This window comes from Quercus suber, unplaced genomic scaffold (genome assembly GCF_002906115.3).
Source record: "Quercus suber isolate HL8 unplaced genomic scaffold, Cork oak 2.0 scaffold_355, whole genome shotgun sequence".
Lineage (NCBI taxonomy): Eukaryota > Viridiplantae > Streptophyta > Magnoliopsida > Fagales > Fagaceae > Quercus > Quercus suber.
In genome coordinates, this window is record NW_027069807.1 from 383,824 (window position 1) to 394,560 (window position 10,737).

Below are 10,737 nucleotides of genomic sequence, written 5' to 3' on the forward strand. Positions count from 1 at the left end.
GAAAGCAAATGGAGAGAATACATTGAAAATTTTAGATAATAATAATATAATAAGGCCAACAGTGTGCTATTAGGAAATTTGAGGAACCAAAAGCACTCACTTAGCAAACTTTTCAAGTTAGTGCTTTTGGTCCCCAAGTTCAAGTTTTTGTGAGTTCAGTCTTATTTCTCAGAGATTTAATGCCTATAGTATATCCCTTCAAATTGAAGTTTATCATGTGAGCTTTCTAGTTGAAGTAAAATGTTAGTTCATATCATCATATGTTACAGGTAGGTGCGGTATTAATTAGCAATTTTTGGAATTGACCTTAAAGCTTTAATACACCTAAAATTTTGTGCTAAAGAATGTTAAATCATCCTTAAGATGATTTAAGGGTTTTCTTTGACGTAGATAGGACTAATGGTGGACATAAGAGAGAATAGAGGAGTCAGTATTAAAACCATATAACATGCTGGAAATGTCTATTATTTGTACCAATGGTTTGAATATTCATTCTGTTCGTTGAATACAAACAAAAGTTTTAAGATTTTTCTGAAAGTGTTCAAAATGAATAAATAACCACAACATGACTATGTCAATAACACATGCCAACTATCGACCTTGAACCATTGTAACAGTAACATTGTTAACAGAGCATTCTATTTGGCTGCGTTGAGAGGAATCTGTGTCTGATGCAACCTGCCTTTCAATGAAGGCTGGTTTCATTGGAAGAGGTGGATCAACAATCTCACTTCTAAGCATGGAAATAACATCAGATACTGTTGGCCGATCTTGAGCAAATTCTTGCACACACAACAGCCCAACTTGTATGCATCTTAAAATCTCTATTTCAAAGCAGGGCTCATATATCATCGCGTCTATTAATGATATAGCGTTGTCTGTGTTCCACAATTTCCATGCCTAGAAAAGTGAACACATGACAGAAATTATAACCAACAATAAAAAAAACTTATTAAAGAACAAAAAGCAATGATATTTAAAAATAAAAATAAAAATGAGGCAATGAAATGACTTACAAGTCCTAAAAGGCTTTGGGACTGCTCATCATTATAAAAGCTACTGTTTCTTCTTCCACTAACTATCTCTAGTAACAACACTCCAAAGCTAAAGACATCTGATTTCTCTGAAAATCGGCCTTCCATTGCATATTCAGGAGACATATAGCCACTAAATATTAACAACAAAACACATCCAAATCTTGTCATCTCAAATATTAGTATTAGTATCTAATTGAAATGATCAAGTCAAGAGTTACTTACTAAGTTCCAACGACCCTATTAGTATTGGCCTGGTCTTCATTACTTCCAAAAATCCTGGCCATACCAAAATCTGATATTTTTGGATTTAGCTCTTTATCCAACAATATGTTACTTGCCTTTAGATCTCTATGAATAATCCGTAATCTAGAATCCCTATGAAGGTAGAGTAGACCTCGGCCAATTCCTTCAATAATGTTGAAGCGTTTTTTCCAATCTAGCAGTCTTTCTTTGTGTGGATCTAAATAAATTAAACAAAAGAAACGTTAACAGGAGAAAGAAAGTGATGATTAAATCTACAAGGTGATGAACATGAACTTTGCAAAAGTTATTTTGGTGGAAGTCATCAGAAAGCTATTTCAAGTGAAGTCTGTCCAGAAAATTAAAATGTGTAAAATATTTTTGTAATAAAAAATGATACAAAAATTAACTAACCAAAGAGAAATGCATCAAGACTTTTGTTTGGCATGTATTCATATAACAACATCCTCTCTTCTCCTTCAACACAGCAGCCAAGGAGCCTAACAAGATTCCGGTGTTGGAGTTTAGAAATTACCACCACCTCATTCATAAATTCTTCTAACCCCTGTGCAGAGGTTCTGGAAAGTCTTTTTACTGCAATTTCTTGTCCATCTGACAGTTTTCCCTAAAAAAAAAAGGGTGTTCCTAATTTTGCTTGAGGTTTTCTAATTTTTTTTTTAGGGGTAAAAAATATAAAAAATTCAATAATTATTATATATAATTTTTTTTCCATTGTCTCATAATATCCTATTTCTGTCAATACAATTAAAAATATATATAAATATATTTTTGCAATAAAAAATAGTTCAAAATTAACTAACCAAGAGAAATGCATCAGACTTTGTTTGGCATGTATTCATATACAACATCCTCTCTCTCCTTACACACACAGACCAAGAAGCCTAACAATTGATTGTGTTGGAGTTTAGAAATTACCACCACCTCATTCATAAATTCTCTAACCCCTGTGCAGAGGTTCTGAAAGTTTTTTACTGCAATTTCTTGTCCATCTGACAGTTTCCTTTAAAAAAAAAAACCAAATCATTAACTATATATTCATTGAATTCGATAACACACACATGCATAACATTTATTTTGTTATACTCAGTTTACCCACATCATGGACAATCTCATTATTGTTTTTCTTCCCTATTTTTGCTATAGTTTTATTAATATTTAAATTCAGTCACATCATCCCTATCATTAATATTTATGTGTTCTCTCGTTTTCATTTTAAAAATTAAACATATAATATTTTACTTAAATTTAAATAATAAAATTGTCCTCATGAAACGTTGCAATGTATCAAAGGAAAAATGGAACACAAAAAACACATGCCAATTTAGAAACATTAAATTTTAAAAAAAGAATTGATAAGGATATTTAGCCAAAAATAACATAAACAAATTAATAGTTGTGGATATACTAACTTAAAGCATTTCGTTGTGTTCTAATAAGTATTACTGTTACTCAAAAAAAAAAAAAAAAAAAAAACCTTAAGCATGGGTCCATGACTAGTAAATCTTTAGAAGAGAACCATTACCCGCTACACGGGGGAATCCACCCTAACCAAGCTTGTTAGAGAGATTGAAGTTGTTTGTTGCACTCGCTAGCTTCTCAAAATTGAATAGTGGTAGTTCCTGGACTTCAACTTCATTCTTGTTGTCACTAGGAAAAGTTTTCTGTGATTTCCCTTTGTTGAACAACAAGAACCCCTTTTCTTTCTTTTTCCTTGCTGATTTACAGTACAGTTGTGAGTGATTATCCACCTCCACAGTAAGAAAGTGCAAATTGGAATAGAAACTGCTCCTATGATCGCAGTAATTGTGACAACTATTACACTAATTCAGAAATATAGTTAATTAAATATGGTTTTTTTTTCCGGTTTATTTACTTATTTATTTTGGTCAAGTAGATTGTATTTTACAAGGAATTCATTAGATTGGGGAGCTGAGGTGTTATGTGGGTTGGGTTGAAGTTGGAAAACAAAACAACTCCCAAGTTCTGAATAGGCAACACGAACGTTGAAATCAATTCCGGCGCTAGAGAATTTCTGTGCGTCAATTAATCTTCCTGTCCATGACAAACAACCAGTGCCAATATTTAATGCGTAAGCTGTACAAGAGCAATTCTGTAAGCACTGCTGTTTGCAATCAGGTTCAAGAACAGATGAGGAATCTGCAGAGTCTGGGACTTCATCATATTCAATGTCAGAAACCCATCCATTTTACCGATTTCACCACCGGTGGCAACCTCTTCACACTGCAACGGCGTGCTCCTCACACATCCACTAGTCCAATTCCCTCTATTCCATTCTTCTGTGTTATTTGGCTTAAACCCCAGTAAACAGCTGCAAATTGGCGAACTCTGTGAATTGCAGCTACCAAATGCCCCACACCACACTTACCATAAACATCACACTCACTCTGCAAAGCTTTCCACACGACCTCCCAATTGTTCTTGTCATAATTCCAAATTATGTCCTTTGTATTTCATTGCACATTGAGGGATAAATGTATCAAAGAATAGCTCCCATCAGAAAAATAGAAGAAATTGTTCCTTCTTCTTGATCATCGATGAGACTTAATCCGTTCAGAAGTCCTGAAAGCATAGATGGTATCCCAATAAAGAGCTGACCATTCCATGGACCACTCTGCGCCAATATGGGCTACCATCTTTCCAAATGAATACTTGAGGAAGACTAAGAGCTTGAATACTAACCGAGAAGCTTCCAATGGATGGACAGAAAGGCTTTTCCAGGAAGTGAACTGGACTTTGTTACTTGTTATCCGGTTAGTACTCATTTTCATCATGGACAAGAGAGTATCACAAGGACGTTGGAAACTCTGCCATATGATTGTCCCTGTAGTGTTTTGTTGCAAGACAAGGTTCCCTGAATGCAAAAGCTGGGCAGTTGATTTAGGAACAGAGGTTGTAACATTCTTGATCAAATTACCCCCTTTTGTCCATTTAGTAGCACCAGAAGTCCTACCACAGATATAGTAAGAACCCCAGAAGAATCATGGAGGGGTTTGTCTCTGTTAGCTACCCATGCAACAGCGAACACGGAAATATTGTTATACCATATTCCGAGGTAACGATTGGTAGAGCTTACGGGGCTGAAGAATCCCAGTTTGAAACTACTCCCATTGGAGATTATATAGTCAGGGTCTTTGATGGGTTGAGAAGATGTGATAGTCTCTGGCAGAAGCCGCAGAACCAGATTCTAAACAAATGCAACGAAGGATAAACAACAAATTATTCTTGCTAAGAAGTCCCATAACTTGTTCGGGACAGCAGAGTCTTATTCTTATAACAATTTGCAACTTTGGTTCGGTAGTTATCTGAGACACAGGCTACCCAAGTACCCATAATATTACTTTTAAAAGCCTTGCTTCATATAATTTTAAGGAAAAAACCAAAATTACAATAAACAATGATGTAGGTTTATCTGTCATTGTCTCAAGATTAGAAGTTGTACTGCAGATCAGAGAAAAACACACACACACACAGAAAACCTATCGAAAATCTTCTCCGACAATTAGTAATCAAAGCGGTTCGTTCGTTCCATGCAGTATTAAACATGGTTTATCTGTCATTGTCTCAAGATTAGAAGTTGTACAGAGGATTAGAGATTCAGAAAAAGAATTGGTCAACAGGCTAAACTACGTAAGTTGCTTTTATATATTGCTTTTCTGGGTTGTTTACTAGTGAAATTTTTTTCATTTAGTTCAGGATTTTATTGCCTTTGGCTTTGTCAAGCAAGGAATAAGTTGAAGTATTTTATTCTTACTAACAAGTCCCATAACTTGCAGAGTTATCTTTGGATTGTTAGTTATCTGCGACAGAGGCTGTCCTTCAAATAAATTAAATAATAAAAGAATAAAAATAATAATAATAATAAATAAATAAATAAAATCAGAGAACACCTATTAGATTCAGAGTTCTTCTGGGAAAATTAGTAATCAAAGGGGTTGATTCCCTGCAGTATTAAACAAGGTTTATCTGTCACTGTCACAAGATTTGAAGTTGTTTAACATTTTGATATGCGGATCAGAGATTCAGAATCAGAAATAGAATTGGACAATTGGGCAACTAGCCATATGTAAGATAATGTTGATATTTGAAATTGAACATTAGAACATGTACATTATGTGTTTGAAAAAATGTACACACACACACACACACATATATATATATATATATAAGAATTAGAAACCTTAATTGAAAATATCTAAAAAGTTGAAAAAATTTCAAGTGCATTTTCTCCAATCTAGCATTTAATAAATAAATAAACAATTTCCAAGTTTCATATTGTAACATCCCAAAATAAAGAACGTTTCAATAAAAAATTTAAAAACAGTCATTACCATAAATTTTAATCTTGTCAGGTACATAAAATATAATGAATGACATAATATAAAACTATAAACAAATTAGTTCTTTTTTTCTGCTTTTTGGGTAAATATGGACAAATTTTTTCCCAGAAGTAAAAGAGGGACTAGGGCCACTAGGGAACCAAACCTGAAGCCCATTAACATCAATAAGAACCCAATACAAAATAGAGTTCCCAAGTTATACAAAGATAGGCCCAACATGTGCTCAAGTGAACCAGTCTGAGCACAAGATGGGCTTGATAATGGCATAGATTACAACTTTGGCATTACATTCAAAGAGAACAGATTTGCATCCGTGATTAGCAACAATGGTCAATGGAGACCGCTAGTAAAGGCTGCCTTAGCTTCAGCTTGAGCAGGGGAAGATGCGAAAATCTTTTCAGTGACTCTTTTATTAGGCACCTAGATGATGACATCTTCAGATGGGTTTGGTGGAACTTGGATTTTATGAATGGGATTGGCCGTGGAGTGAATTTTTTTGGAAGAGAATAATTGTTCCATTGCTTTGAAGCAAGGAGAAGGAGGATGAGGCCTGTTACTTGGTTGATTTTAACTGTGAAGTGAAGTTGAGGATTTTAGGGACCCGTGAAACAGTCAATATATTAGTATTTGAGCCTGATCCAATGAGGCGGCAAAGACTGTTGTTAAGCAATGGAATAGAGTTTGTGAATTCCTTTCTAGATGGGAGAAGCTGTTTCTTCAATTTTGAAGATTGGAATGGGATACCACTAAAGATATTTGGATTTGAGAATATGAACCCATGTCTTACTCTGCAATAGAAGCTACTGATGACTGATAAGCCAACTTAGAGATCAAGGCTTTCTTTAGATCATCAGTTCTTCTGAGCTGAATAGCTTCAGCTGATTTAGGTTTACAAAGTGAAGACCATGCTCATAGGTGCTATCTTAAAGGCTGAAACCCAGAAAAAATCACGGAGTATGTTTTCTCTTTTGTGTAAGATATTCTACCGAACTAATATGAAAGTTCAATTGCTATTGGTAGGTGCCATATTAATTAGCAATTTTGTGTCAAAGAGAGGTAAATCATAAGTGTTCCAAGAAGAGAATATGGTTTAATGGCTTACTTCTTCATAGATTGGACTAATATTGGAAATCAAAGAGGGAACAAAGGAATCTGTATTAAGTATTAACACCATATAAGATTCTTCCGAAAGTGTCCAAAATGAATATGTAAACACACAATAGTGTCTATTATTTGTACCAATGGTTTTGAATATTCATTCACATTGATGAATATTAGCAAAATGTTTATGATTCTTATGAAAGTATTCAAAATGAATACACAACAAGAACATGATTATGTCGACAATACATGCTAGCTATCGACCGTGAATCATTGTAACAGTAACATTGTTAATAGAGCATTTTGTTTGGCTCAGTTGAGTGGAATCTATAATCTGCCTTTCAGTGAATGTTGGTTTCTTTAGATGAGGCATATCAACAATCTCACTTTTAAGTATGGAAACAACAGTGAATACAGTTGGCCTATCTCGAGCAAATTCTTGCACACACAATAGCCCAACTTGTATGCATCTCAAAATTTCCATTTGAAAGCTGGGTTCAAATATCATTGGGTCTATTAATGTTATAGTGTTGTATGCATTAATTCCACAATTTCCGTGCTTTGAAAAATGAAAACAAGAACATAACTATTACTATCAATACCAAAACTTATTAAAGAACTAAAGGCAGTTGAGGTTTTAAAAAAATGAGGCAATAAGATGACTTACAAGTCCTAAAAGGCTCAGGGACTGCTCATCATTTTAAAAGCTAGTGTTTCTTTTTTCACTGACTATCTCTAGAAACAACACTCCAAAACTAAAGACATCTAATTTCTCTGAAAATTGCACTTCCATTGCATATTTAGGAGACATGTAGCCACTAAATTTCAACAATAAAAAAAAAAAAAAAAATCCAAGTCATGTCATCTCAAATTTTTGTATTAGTAGCTAAATTGAAATAGCCAAACAAAAAGGTACACTTACTAAGTTCCGACAATCCTATTAGTATTGGCCTAGTCTTCTTTACTTCAAAAAATCCAGGCCACAGTGGTGACTCAAGGAATTTTTTTAGGGTGTTCCTTAAAAAGTATAAATTAAACAATCTAATAATTTGGTATATTGTTGTTTCATTAATTATAAAATTATTAATTGTTGTTTAGCCTAACATAATTTAATTTGTTTGTCTTTTATAATATATTGGTTAATTAAATTATTGTTTATTGGTTGCACTAGCACATATTCCACGTGCATTTACTTCCCCCAATTCAAATATCTCACCCAGCCCCATGTGCCCATCCACCCCTCACTCCACTCAACAAACAAGCCTCATGCCCCCAATAAAAAGTTTTCAATTTCTATTAAATAAATTGTTTCCAAATAAATTCTTAATAAACCGTCAACAAGGATTGAACAGAGAAATAAATGCACATATAGAAGAAGAAAAAATATTCATTATTGCACTATGTACACAACACAACACTACAATTCACTAACTTTATTATATCTCAACTCCCAGTTCATTTCAAAGTTTCAAACAAACTCAATTTTTACTTTAAAAAAAAAAAGACACTAACAGACAAACATAACAATTTACCATTAAAAAAAATTGCTATTCATATAAGCACAAAAAGACAAAAAATAAGAAGACAAAAATCAACTCATTCAGCATAAGACGTGGGAGGATATCCATCCACCACTAGACACTTCTAGTATCTTCTTTAAGTCATTGTTTAAGTCTCTTAAAAAGTGAAAGAACTCTCTCTCTCTCTCTATCTGTCTTTGTATCAGACAGTTTAAGCTTTTTCTTTTTGGTGCTCGTTGCTCACTTGCTCATGAGAGAGAGAGAGAGAGAGAGATACTAGATTTGGTGCGTTTGGGCTAGGGGTGGGGCTGGCAGCTCTGCTGCTACCATGCCACTGTTGCCTCTCTCTTCACTGCTTTACTTCAACCATCAGCCGTTGAGTCTCTTGGTTAGGCTTAGAGTTAGGGTTTTATTTGTTTGTTTATGTGTGTGTGTGTGTGTGTGTGTGTGTGTGTGTGTGTGTGTGTGTTTTTTAATCTTTGATGGAATGAGAGATTAGTTTTGTTTTAAATTTTTGAGAGGTCATACTATTTTTTTTTTTTTTGGATAAAATTTGGTTGATTGGGTTAAATTTTCTTTAGTTTTACAATTTTGTGATTTATGTTGTTGTGCTAAATTTTTTGGGCTTGCTAAATTTTCTTTTATAGTTTAGATTCATAAATTCTTTTTATGGCCTTTTAAAGTGCCAGTAATATTGTTGGGCTTTTTTGTGGGCTTGCCTTGTTACAACTTTTTTTTTTTTTTTTTTGCTTGAAAGTAGAACAAATAATTTTATTTTTTATTTTATTTTTTTTGGAGGGTGTTCCTAATTTTGCTTGAGAGTATTTCTAATTTTTTTTTTAGGGGTAAACAAATAAAAAATTCAATAATTATTATATATAATTTTTTTCCATTGTCTCATAATATCCTATTTCTGTCAATACAATTAAAAATATATATAACATATATTTTTGCAATAGAAAAATAGTTTCAAAATTAACTAACCGAAGAGAAATGCATCCAGACATTTGTTTGGCATGTATTCATATATCAACATTCTCTCTTCTCCTTTGACACAACAACCAAGAAGCCTAACAAATTTTGATGTTGGAGTTTAGAAATTACCACCACCTCATTCATAAATTCCTCTAACCCCTGTGCAGAGGTTCTAGAAAGTTTTTTTTTTTTTTTTATTGTAATTTCTTATCCATCTGACAGTGTTCCTTGTAAACAAAACTTAAATCATTAACTATATATTCATTGAATTCGATAACACACACATGCATAACATTTATTATTGTTATACTCTAGTTTACCCACATCATGGACAATCTCATTATTGTTTTTCTTCCCTATTTTTGCTATAGTTTTATTAATATTTAAATTCAGTCACATCATCCCTATCATTAAATTATTTATGTGTTCTCTCGTTTTCATTTTAAAAATTAAACATATAATATTTTACTTAAATTTAAATAATAAAATTGTCCTCATGAAACGTTGCAATGTATCAAAGGAAAAATGGAACACAAAAAACACATGCCAATTTAGAAACATTAAATTTTAAAAAGAATTGATAAGGATATTTAGCCAAAAATAACATAAACAAATTAATAGTTGTGGATATACTAACTTAAAGCATTTCGTGTGTGTTCTAATAAGTATTACTGTTTACTCAAAAAAAAAAAAAAAAAAAACCTTAAGCATGGGTCCATGACTAGTAAATCTTTAGAAGAGCAACCATTACCCGCTACACGGGGTGAATCCACCCTAACCAAGCTTGTTAGAGAGATTGAAGTTGTTTGTTGCACTCGCTAGCTTCTCAAAATTGAATAGTGGTAGTTCCTGGACTTCAACTTCATTCTTGTTGTCACTAGGAAAAGTTTTCTGTGATTTCCCTTTGTTGAACAACAAGAACCCCTTTTCTTTCTTTTTCCTTGCTGATTTACAGTACAGTTGTGAGTGATTATCCACCTCCACAGTAAGAAAGTGCAAATTGGAATAGAAACTGCTCCTATGATCGCAGTAATTGTGACAACTATTACACTAATTCAGAAATATAGTTAATTAAATATGGTTTTTTTTCCGGTTTATTTACTTATTTATTTTGGTCAAGTAGATTGTATTTTACAAGGAATTCATTAGATTGGGGAGCTGAGGTGTTATGTGGGTTGGGTTGAAGTTGGAAAACAAAACAACTCGCCAAGTTCTGAATAGGCAACACGAACGTTGAAATCAATTCCGGCGCTAGAGAATTTCTGTGCGTCAATTAATCTTCCTGTCCATGACAAACAACCAGTGCCAATATTTAATGCGTAAGCTGTACAAGAGCAATTCTGTAAGCACTGCTGTTTGCAATCAGGTTCAAGAACAGATGAGGAATCTGCAGAGTCTGGGATATTCATCATATTCAATGTCAGAAACCCATCCATTTTACCGATTTCACCACCGGTGGCAACCCTTTCACACTGCAACGGCGTG

General features: G+C 33.5%; 1 pseudogene; it reads right to left on the bottom strand.

Annotated features, from left to right (window-relative positions):
* Window positions 1–422: 422 nt before the first annotated feature.
* LOC112012279 (G-type lectin S-receptor-like serine/threonine-protein kinase At1g11330) lies at window positions 423–10,688 on the bottom strand (annotated as a pseudogene).
* Between the last annotated feature and the right edge of the window lie 49 nt (window positions 10,689–10,737).